The sequence below is a fragment of the Rhinopithecus bieti genome, unplaced genomic scaffold (genome assembly GCF_001698545.2).
Source record: "Rhinopithecus bieti isolate Rb0 unplaced genomic scaffold, ASM169854v2 scaffold_5101, whole genome shotgun sequence".
Taxonomy (NCBI): domain Eukaryota; kingdom Metazoa; phylum Chordata; class Mammalia; order Primates; family Cercopithecidae; genus Rhinopithecus; species Rhinopithecus bieti.
Window position 1 is genome coordinate 2,004,971 of NW_016804853.1, and position 9,625 is coordinate 2,014,595.

Sequence of the window (9,625 nt, forward strand, 5' to 3'; positions counted from 1 at the left end):
GATACTCAGTTGCAAACACAGGCAATTTCTTCTGGATAGGGAAAGATGACTGAGAAGGTGAACCAAGAATCCAGAAGAAAAGTTAAGATTCCTGGAAAATAACGGAACCTTAGTTAAGAAACTGAAGCATGTATCTGGTTGGATTCAAACTTGCTATGGGCCAGAAATTGCTTCTACCTCCTGTTTTCCTCTTTTTAAAATAGAAATACATAGAGTGGTTATCCTGTACCCATCCACACTCATATGTAGGGCAAAGAGCAAATAATTTATTTTTTCAGCTCATAGGTCTTCAAAATAAGAGGACTCACACTCAAGGAATAATACATAAGGACTCTCATCCACACTAGACCTAGTTTAGAAGACAAGGTCCTGGACTTCAAGTTGATATCACAATAAGAGGAGACTTTGGGGACTTAGGATGAAGAGAAGAGTGTATTTTGCAAGTGGAAGGAATATAAAGAATTTGTATCCAGAGGGAAGACTGTTTACTTCAAAGTCAAGAATTATTTAATAATCTTTCCATTGAATGGTAGGTTCTATATCCTCTTCCTTTGAATCGGGGAAGGTTTGTGACTACTTAAACCAACAGATTTTGAAAGAGGTGGCACTACGCGAGTTCTGTGGATAGGCCAGAAAAGCTACACTCCTCCATCCTGGCCCTGTTGGGACACTTACTCCAGGAGAAGCTAACTGCCATCTAAGAAGTTTGACTACTTTAATCCTACTGTGCTGGAGAGGCCCATAGAGATGCTCTGGTCAACAGCTTCAGCTAAGGCTCCCAGTCAACAGTAAGCATCAGCCCCTGGCTATGTGGATATGTGGACACACTATCTTGGATATACAGTCCAGCTGACCCAGTCCAATTGATGGGTCTAGTCTCTGCCAACATCTGATTCCAATCATGTGAGAAACTCTAGAGCACCCCTTCTGAGCCCTTCCTGAATTCCTGACCCACAAAATGGTAAGCAAAAACTTTTGAATGGGTTTGAAGTCACTATGTTTTGAGATAATTTATTATGCAGCCATAGTAACCATTCACTAGGTGTGGGACCAGGAATCTATATTTTAACAAACATCTGTAAATGATACTTTTACATTTAAAACTCTAAAGTTTTACAACAGGGTGTCATGTGCACTGAATTGAGCTTTTTTCCACTTCGCCTTACCACCCTAGTAGAGATGGCCAGAGAACAAAGAAATCAAACCAACCTCTGTTTCTAGAAGTGAAACACAAACAATCCAATACCTGAATAAGGAATAATGTCATGGCTAATGGGGAAGGCAACTCCCAGACTTGCCTCAATTCTTTGATTTAAGGTTCTGGGAAGAGACTGTTTTCTCTCATAGGCTATACCCCATGCTGTTAGCTCCAAATATGTGGAGCAAAAAAATGCTACTTCATTCTTTTTTTATTCCTGCTGCTTCCTTGGGCCAATGAGAGGGAAGAAAGTAGGGTTTGAGTCTTTCATTATCCAAAAGCTCTATTGTGCTTGCCTCTGAGGAAAAGGCATATGTGAATGGCATTTAGCATTAAAATGGTCTTTCACATACATGAGAAGCTGAGTTATATTAGCATTTGCATGCAGAAAACTCAGTATTTTCATAATGCTTTATAATCATATGTTGGTTATTTACAATCCTTTGAATTGTGCAGTACAATCATTCATTAGTTCTTTCTAATGAACCTGCACACCTGGTAACTTTTAGCCTCAATCCTCATTGCTCCTATTTGCTTTTTGCCAGTCATTAAAGATAATAGGGATACACAGGAAAAAAGAGTGTGTTTGTCAGAAAGAGACCAAATGCAGGTGGTGATGAGATTTGAGTAATGCACCTGGGCTCATACATCTCCTTCCCTTTGGATTTTAAGGAGAAAAAAGATTGTAAGTCTTGAAGGTAGTGCTTCTTTTCTAAATCTCTAATTATCTGATCTAGTGCTGGTTTTCCTGAATCATAGAAAAGGAAACAAGATGGGTAACTGTGGATGCTAACAATATCTATTATCTTCAATGTGATGTCCTTACAGGGAGAAATTTGCTCTATTTAACTTTCCATCTCGACAGACTTGAGTAGGACTCTATTTACCAAGCTGCTTAAGTGCTCAGCAAACAACTTAGGTTCTTTTAATAACACCGATCATTTAATTTAACAACTCAGGTATAGTTCCATTGGTTTTCTTCTTTCTTCTTTTCCTTTTTTTCTTCCTTCTCAAGACATTTAGGCTGTCATAATCCTACAGAATGGTATAGAATTGGACACATAAAATAAGAGTGTGTATTGATGAAGGAATAAAATTTTAACCAGTCCACATTTTAGAAACAACCCTTTACTATCTATTACATTGATGCCGAAAATAATTAAACACCATCTTGTGAGTAAGATAATTTCTATGACATTTCTCCTCTGTGTTTACATTCAAAACAGTGTAACAGATGAGAAATAAAGTTCAGGTAATAATGCCAATTGTAGAATTTCTATTTTAAAATCTTATCTTCTATTTTTCTTGTTGTTAAATAGTGTCCTACATAGTTAAAGCATTAAGAAATAACTGGCTTTAGAATCTACAAAGAGACTCAAACAAATTTACAAAGAAAAAAAACAACAACCTCCATCAAAAGTGGGCAAAGGATACATGAACAGACATTTCTCAAAAGTAAAGACATTCATACAGCCAACAGACACATGAAAAAATGGCTCATCTCACTCGCCATCAGAAAAATGCAAATCAAAACCACAATGAGATACCATCTCACACCAGTCTAGAATGGCAACATTAAAAAATCAGGAAACCAACAGGTGCGGAGAGGATGTGGAGAAATAGGAACACTTTACCTGTTGGTGGGATTGTAAACTAGTTACCATTGAAATGGAAAACAGGGGGCAATTCCTCAAGGATCCTAGAACTAGAGTACCGATATGACCGACCGATCCCAACTATGGATATGATACCCAAACGTATTTATAAAGAGCTGCCTATAAAGACACATGCACACGTTATGTTTAATTGCAGCACTATTCACATAGCAAAGACTTGGAATCAACCCAAAGTCCAATCTGTGACAAGACTGGATTAAGAAAATGTGGCAGCATATAACCATGGAATATTATGCAGCCATAAAAAAGGAGACGTTTGCGTCCTTTGTAGGGACACTGGAGCAGCGCTGGAAACCAATCATTCCTTAGCAAACCTACACCAAGAACAGGAAAAACCAAACACCCGCCTGTTCTCACTCATAGGGGGAACATGAACAATACATCACTTGGACTCGGGAAGGGGAACATCACACATCGGGGCCTATCATGGAAGGGGGGAGGGGGAGGGATTGCATTGGAGTTATACCTGATATAATATACCGGATTGATCGGTGTGCTGACCGAGTTGATGGGTGGCAGCACACCAACATGGCTACCAAGTAATACATATGTACAAACCTGGTCCATTACATCATGTACCCTAGAACTTAAAGTATAATAAGTAAAAAAAAAAGAAAGAACTGGCTTGTTAATTATTATAAACAATAAAACAGAGGAGGATTCAGCTTTGGGGAATTTTTCCCTCGTCTAACTGTGTCTTTTCCTGTTAAGAATTGTCCACAATTTCAGAATCATGGGAGCTACGGTAGTGTACTAGTGATCCAAAGAACATAAAAACTGCCCACATGTGTGATGGTATTTTGGAAAAAAAAACATTGTTTGCTCTTCTCGCAACTGCAGGATTTTTGGTCTGCACCGTGTAAATATCTATTTGGACTCTTGCACAAAAAATAGAGAAATGAGAGAATAAATTATGTTTTGTATAGGACTAATAAAATATTACAAAACAGAATTCCACATGCACGAGAAAGGGTGTGATATTTGGAAAATAATACCAATTAAGATTTGTAAAGAAAGGGAAATTGGATCTAGTATAAATTACGTAAGCACTACCTGACTCTAGACCGCATAGTACAGCAGTTAGCACAGTGAGAAGAAAGCCCTCTTCCCTGGACTGGGAATGCAGGATACCTGATTCCTACCTAAGTTGGTTGATTGCTTGGACAAAGCACTTCAACTCCGTGAACATTGAAATCTTATTATGGGAAACAATCGATTGAACCCATATGACTGTTCAGCGGATCCTTATAAGGTGATCCTAAAAATGAAAATTTAAGCTACATAATTATTTTATTTGCAAGAACAATTTATAAATATTAAGAGAAAGCAACTGGTAAGAACTTTTGGGATAAGCCAATGATGCCAGCTGAAAATGAAACCTTAAGGATGTAACTAAACAACTATTGTGAACACGGCAGTAATTTTCTATTCATCTCAATACCCTTGGAAGATATGAACCCAAGCTCGTTCGCCCGTGATTAAGATAAGAGACAGGATTTCATTTATTGTGTAGACCTAATAATGAATGTCATAACAAAGTAAATCAGCTTTTTCTGTTAATCATCTGTTGCTGGAGATTTAGGTTGATCCATATATTTAGCTATTTTGACCTAGTGCTGCAATAAACATGGGGGGTGAATACTCCTTTAACATTGATTCCTTTACTTTGAATAAAATACCCAGTAGCCGGGATTCCTGGATTTTACAGTAGTTCTGTTTTTAATTTTTTGAGGAAACTTAGTACTTTTTTTCCATACTGGTTGCATTAATTTACATTCCCAGCCAACAGTGTATAGACCAGTTCCCTTTCTTCTCATCCTCACCAGCATGTGTTATTTTTTGTTTTTTGATGATACCATCTAATTTGGGTGATGTTAGGATCCTTGTGGTTTTGGATTGCATTGCCCTGCTGATTAGTGATGTTGAACATTTTTCATAATTGTCAGCCCATTTGGAGTTTCTTTTGAGAATATATGTTCAGTTTCATTTGCCCACTTTTTATTTTATTATTTTATTTATTTTTCCATTTTTTATTATACTTTAAGGTCTAGGGTACATGTGATAATGTGCAGTTTGGTACATATGTATACTTGTGCCCATGATTGGTGTGCTGCCACCCATCAATCGTCAGCACCCATCCAATTCGGTCATTTATATATCAGGTTATAACCCCAATGCATCCTCTCCCCCTCCCCATGATAGCCCCAATGTGTGATGTTCCCACTTCCCGAGCCCAAGGTGAGTCAATTGTTCAGTTCCCACCTATGAGTTGAGAACAGGCGGTGTTTGGTTTTCGTTCTTGGATAGTTTGCTAAGAATGATGGTTGTCCAGCTGCATCCATGTCCTACAAAGACGCAAACTCATCCCTTTTATGGCTGCAATAATATTCCAGGTGTAATATGCCACATCTTCTTAATCCAGTCTGTCACAGATGGACATTTGGGTTGGTTCCAAGTCTTGCATTGTGAATAGTGCCTGCAATAAACCATATCGTGTGCATGTGTCCGTTATAGCAGCTCATTTATGATCGTTTGGGTAATATACCCAGTAGTGGGAGGCTTGGTCATAGGACATCTAGTTCAGATCCTTGAGGAATGCCACACTGTTTTCCAAATGGTGAACTAGTTTACAACCCACAACAGTGTAAAAGTGTTCCATTTCTCCACACCTCTCCAGCACCTGTTGTTTCCTGATTTTTATGATTGCCATTCTAACTGGTGTGAGATGTATCTCATTGCTGGTTTTGATTTTGCATTTCTCTGATGGCGAGTGATGTGAGCATTTTTTCATGTTCTGTTTGGCTGTATGAATGTCTTCTTTTGAGAAATGCTGTCATAATCCTTTGCCCATCTTTTGGATGGGGTTGTTTGTTTTTTTCTGTAAATTTGGGTTTTGAGTCGTTGTTAGGTTCTGGATATTAGCCCTTTGGTCAGATGAGTAGATGCAAAACTTGTCTCACCATTCTGTAGGTTGCCTGTTCACCTGATGTATTCTTTTGCTGTGCAGAAGCTCTTAGTTTAATGTAGATCCCATTTGTCAATTTTGGCTTTTTGCTGCGTGTTTGCTTTTGGGGTTTTAGACCATGAAGTCGTTGCCCATGCCTGTCCCTGAATGGTAGCTACCTAGGTTTCTTCTAGGTTTTGATGGTATCGGTCTAACATTCTAAGTCCGAATCCATCTTGAATTAATTGTTTCGTATAAGAGTAAAGGAAAGGATCCAGTTCAGCTTTCTACCTTATGCTAGCCAATTTTCCCCAGCACCATTTTTTTTATTAAATTAGGGAATCCTTTCCCCAATTTCTTGTTCTCTCAGGTTGTCAAAGATCAGATGGTGTAGATGTGTGGGATTATTGTCTGAAGGACCTGTCTGTTCCATTGGTCTATATCTTCTGTTTTGGACCAGTACCTATGCCGGGTTTGGTACTGTAGCCTTGTAGGATAGTTGAATCAGGTAGCGTGATCGCCTCCAGCTTTTTCTTTTGACTTAGGATGTCTTGGCAATGTGGGCTCTCCACCGTTGGTTTCCCAAGCCATTCTTATACAACCAGTAACAACAAACAGAGAGCCAAATCATGAATGAACTTCCATTCACAATTCTTCAAAGAAGAAAAAATACCTAGGAATCTACTTCAAGGGATGCCCCCCAAAAAAGGGGAACCCCTTCTTCCCAAGGAGAACTACAAACCACTGCTCAAGTGAAATCAAAGAGGACACAAAACAAGGGAAGAACATATCCATGCTCATAGGATAGAAGACAATATCGTGAAATCCATACTGCCCAAGTTATTTATAATCAATGCCATCCCCATCAAGCTGACCATGAGTTCTTCACGAGATATTGGAAAAAACTGCGTTAAAGTCTTAGGTGGAACCAAAAAAGAGCCCACTTTATTGCATTATTTGTATTTTCACTGTTTTGTTGTTTGAGTTCTTTGTATATTCTGGATATTAGTCCTTTGTCAGATGAATACTTTGCAAATGTTTTCTGCCATTCTACAGGTTGTCTCTTCACTTTGTTGATTGTTTTCATTTAAAAAAGAGAGTAGAATTGTGAGTATTAGAAGCTGGAAATGGTAGGAGGCAGGTGAAGAGAAGTTGGTTAACAGTTACAAAATTACACCTAGATATAAGAGATGAGTTCTGGTGTTTTACAGCACTCTAGAGTGAATATGGTTAAACTATAATTCCTTGTATATATTCAGAAAGATAGAAGATTTTGAATATTGTCAGTACAAAAAGTGATAAATATTTGAGGTGATGGATATGCTAATTACCCTGATTTGATCATTACACATGGTATACATGTATGAAAATACTATTCTGTAGCCCATAAATATGTATAATTATTATGTGTCAACTAAAAATGGAAAAAATAAATACATTTTTAAAAAGAGATAGGGACATTTGGTAAGCAGGTTGTTGTACAAGCTGCTGCAGTTACCGATCTAATTCATCTGTATAGTAAAACTATACATACTTAGGCTCCTCAAAGTTTAGAACTCAAGACATATAGAATGTAATTGATACTTCTGATGAAAATAAGCCTATATAAGAATCAGTAGTATAAGAAAATGTATTTATAAAGGGAATATTTACATTAAGAAAACAAGCTTTTGATGTACTTTATCTATTTGCTTAGCCATAATGATAAACCATTTTTGACTATATCTTTATTCAATGTGTTCAAATAGAATGGAAGTTCTGCTGAAACAGGTTCCATGATGGTTTTGTTCATTGGTGCATCCTCAGCACCTAGAAAAATGCTTGACTTGCATTAATATATTGGGAAGGATTAATTCTGCATTTCTTCTTTAACATTACAATTCAAATTTATTAAAATAATGGCATAATAAAAATTAGTTTTATATAGGTATTAAAATGAAAAAAATAAGTGATCTATCCCCCCATCCATGCTTCATGGAAAATAGGATTCTTAGCACTTTTATGTCTTTCTATAAAAATTATATGTAAATATCAGCATATGTGCTTACATACAATACATATATGTGTGTTTATATGCTTCTATATGTGTATATTTATATACAGCTATTTATGTCCTGTTCAAACGTAGCATTCATGTAGTTACAGTTTGCTTTCATGTCTTAAAGCACTTTCCATAAGAGTATATAAAGATCTAACTTATCCTTTGTGATGGTGGCAGAGAAATCCAATAGCATGGGTGTACTATAATGCAGCAGTCCCCAACCTTTTTGGTACCAGGGACTGGTTTTGGGGAAGAAAATTTTTCCTTGGATGTGGCGGGGAGTGGAGGGGTGTGCAGTAGGAGGGTGGGGGTCTGGTAGGGAATGGTTTTGGGATGATTCAAGTGTATTACATTTTTGAGCACTTTATTTCCATTATTATTACATTGGAATATATAATGAAATAATTATAAAACTCACCATAATATAGAATCAGTGGGAGCCCTGAGCTTGTTTTCCTGCAACTATACAACCCCATCTGGGGGTAATGGGAGACAGTTACAGATCATCAAGCATTAGATTCTCATAAGGAGTGCACAACCTACATCTCTCTCATGCGCAGTTCATAACAGGATTCGCGCTCCTATGAGAATCTAATACCACCTCTGATCTGACAGGAGGCAGAGCTTAGGTGTAAGGCAAATGATGGGAACAGCTGTAAATACCAATGAAGCTTTGTTCGTGCACATGCCACTCACCTCCTGCTGTGTAACCCGTTTCCTAACAGACCATGGAAGGGTACCATTGAAAGTTGGGGATTCCTGCTATAATGTATTAAATATTTCACACTCATTAAGTTTTTGATTTAACAGAAAACTGGAAACATTGTACTACATATCTTTATATAGTTATATTTGTAAATACGAGGACACATTTCTAGCAGTGAACTTTTTGAGTCAAATGATATAAATTTAAAATTATGTTAGATATTGTTGAAGTGTCCAGAAAAAAAATGCCCAATTGTTAAATTGTCCAAAAAAGTGTCAACAATTTATACTGTCTGAAAATGCCAATTTCTTTTTTTAAAAAACATATATATTTTTATTTCAATTGGTTTTTGAGGAACAGGTGGTGTTTGGTTACATGGATAAGTTTTTTAATGGTGATTTCTGGGATTTTGGTGCACCCATCACCCGAGCAGTGTACACTGTACCCAGTGTATAGTCCCCCACCCCCTTACAGGCCCCAGTGTGTGATGTTCCCCTCCTTGTTTCCATGTGTTCTCATTGTTCAACTCCCACTTATAAGTAAGAACATGCGGTGTTTGATTTTCTGTTCTTGTGTTAGTTTACTGAGAATGGTGGTTTCCAGCTTCATCCATTTCCCTGCAAAGGACATGAACTCATAATTTTTTATGACTGCATAGTATTCCATGGTGTATATGTGCCACATTTTCTTCTTTTTTTTTTTATCTTTTTTTTTAAATTTTATTATACTTTAAGTTCTAGGGTACATGTGCATAACGTGCAGGTTTGTTACATATGTATACTTGTGCCATGTTGGTGTGCTGCACCCATCAACTCATCATCACCCATCAATTCATCATTTATATCAGGTATAACTCCCAATGCAATCCCTCCCCCCTCCCCCCTCCCCATGATAGGCCCCGATGTGTGATGTTCCCCTTCCCGAGTCCAAGTGATGTCATTGTTCAGTTCCCACCTATGAGTGAGAACATGCGGTGTTTGGTTTTCTGTTCTTGTGATAGTTTGCTAAGAATGATGGTTTCCAGCTGCATCCATGTCCCTACAAAGGATGCAAACTCATC